The sequence below is a fragment of the Silene latifolia genome, chromosome 1 (genome assembly GCF_048544455.1).
Source record: "Silene latifolia isolate original U9 population chromosome 1, ASM4854445v1, whole genome shotgun sequence".
Classification (NCBI taxonomy): Eukaryota; Viridiplantae; Streptophyta; class Magnoliopsida; order Caryophyllales; family Caryophyllaceae; genus Silene; species Silene latifolia.
In genome coordinates, this window is record NC_133526.1 from 71283849 (window position 1) to 71286422 (window position 2574).

Below are 2574 nucleotides of genomic sequence, written 5' to 3' on the forward strand. Positions count from 1 at the left end.
ATTGGAATGTTGGAGTCTTCTTCCATGTCAACAATGACAAAGTCCACCGGGATGAAAAATTTCCCAATTAAATGCGGAACATCTTCCCATATCCCTAATGGTGTCTTCGTCGATCTATCGGCCATTTGGAGTGTGATATTGGTGCATTTAAGCTCTCCCATTCCCAACCTTTTACTCACCGAGTACGGCATAACACTCACACTAGCCCCTAGATCACATAAGGCTTTGTTGATCGTGGTGTCGTCAATGGTACACGGTATTGAGAAGCTTCCCGGATCCTTGAGTTTTGGAGGTGAACTTCCTTGACGTATTGCACTACTCACCTTAGTGAAGGCGATAGTCTCAAGCTTCCGGATCAACTTCTTCTTTGTGAGGATGTCTTTCATGTATTTTGCATAGGCCGGCACGTGATTGATTAATTCCGTGAAAGGAATTGAGACTTCCAAATTCTTCACAATTTCCATAAATTTTCCAAGTTGGTCATCAAATTTGGGCTTGGCTTGACGACTTGGAAAAGGAAGTCTAATCACAACGGGCTCCTTCTCCTTGACCTTGTCTTCATTTTTCTTTGAAATTTCTTGTTTTGATGGTTCTATATCCTTGGAGTTTTGCACAATTTCTTCTTTGTCACTAGCTTCCACAACTTCATCCTCAACTTGCTTCTTCGGTGCTTCATACCTTGTACCACTTCTCAAGTGAATGGCACTAACCGTTTCATGTCTTGGGGGATTACTTTGAGGTGGTAATTGCCCCTTTTGTATTTGTTAGCTTGAAGATTCTAGTTGAGTCAATTGGGTTTCCAACATTTTGGTGTGAGCTAGGATGTTGTTGATGGTGGTTTCCTTTGCTTGAATATCCTTTTGCTTTTGAGTGAAAAACTCTTGTTGATTCTTTTGCATTTGAAGGACCGCTTTTTGAACATCAAAACCTTGGTCATTTTGTTGATTGTAAGGAGATTGATTTTGGTAACCTTGGTTTTGGTTGTAAAAGGGTCTTTGATTTTGGTTTCTCATGGGAGGTGGGGTGTATGTTGTTTGAGGGTTTTGAACATTTTGGCTTTTTTATGAGAGATTTGGGTGGAATTTGGTGTTTTCATTGTAATAATTTGAATAAGGGGTACCACTCTTGTATGCTTGGAAAGCATTCACTTGTTCATTTGTTCCCCTACATTCACTTTGGTCATGTCCCAAAGTTCCACAATTCTCACATATCCCACTTGGGTTGATGAAGATGCCGTCATGGCATTAACATGATGCTTTGGTGATTTTGAGGCTTTTTCAAGTCTAGCCATATCTTTTTCAAACATTAAATTGATGGTATCAATGTGAGCACTAAGTTGAGCACCCAATTGAGTAACGGAGTCCACTTCATGCTTTCCTCCTCTAGTAGCCTTGCGAGGTCTACTATATTGTGAGTTATGGACCGCCATTTCCTCAATTTTGTTCCAAGTTTAATTGTCATCAACTTCAGTGAACATTCCATTTGATCCCATGTTGAGAATGTTCCATGAATCTTCATATAGACCATTCCAAAATTGTTGTACCAAGAACCACTCGCTAAGTCCATGGTGAGGACATGAGCGACAAATTCCTTTAAATCGCTCCCAAGCTTCATACAAAGATTCTTCATCCCTTTGCTTAAAACCCGTAATTTGAGCTTTTAGCATGTTAGTCTTTTCCGGTGGATAGAACTTTTTGCAGAAAGCTAGAGCCAACTTTTTCCAAGAATTAATTCCGAGAGTGGCCTTATCAAGGCCCTTCAACCATTGTTTCGCGGTGCCAATTAGAGAAAAAGGAAATAAGACCCATCGAATTTGGTCTTGAGTTACACCGGTTTGAGAAATCGCATCACAATAATCGCAAAAGGTCTCCATATGAGAGTGAGGGTCTTCACTAGGCATCCCCCCAAATTGACTTCTTTCGACTAATTGGATAAATGCGGATTTGGCAATGAAATTTCCGGTTAGATGTTGTGGTGTGGGAGTACCATTGGATAGGTTCTCCTCGGTGGGTACGGAATGTGATGAAAACTTAGGCATTGTGGGTTGATTTTGTGTTGGATTTTGTGTTGGGTTCGGTTCACCTTCTCTTGCAAAAGGGTTGATTAACTCAATAGTTGGTTGAATAACCTCACTAACACCTCTCAAAGTTCTCCTAGAGAGTCTTCTATTGGTTGTCAAAGTTCTTTCAATTTCACGATCAAAAGGTAACAAATCACCTTGTGACCTTCTAGACATGCAAAATATCAAAGAACTCGAAAACAATTAGAACAAACCTTGAGGAGTTTTACTTCCCCAAGGCAAAGAAAGACACAACTAATAACAATATAAGAAAATCTAAATCAAGTTAACACCGTCCCCGGCAACGGCGCCATTTTTGGTCGGTGGCTAGACTTTTCGGTTACTTGTCGTTAGGAGATCCTAGACCAAAACACAATTTATAACTGCACAAACAACTCTACAATTAGTAAAGAGGCAAGTAAAGGTCGGATCCCAAGGGACGGGAATTGAGATGAGATTTCTATTGCAACTAGCGGTGTCTTAGGGGTGTCACAATTGGGGTTTGATGTAGAAGA

The 2574-nt window shown here is 40.5% G+C and overlaps 1 non-coding gene across 1 annotated transcript; it reads left to right on the top strand.

Moving 5' to 3' along the window:
• Positions 1-1559: 1559 nt before the first annotated feature.
• On the top strand, positions 1560-1666 carry LOC141618789 (small nucleolar RNA R71). The gene has a single exon (XR_012531500.1). It is a non-coding gene; the product is annotated as a small nucleolar RNA R71 (small nucleolar RNA).
• Positions 1667-2574: the final 908 nt, after the last annotated feature.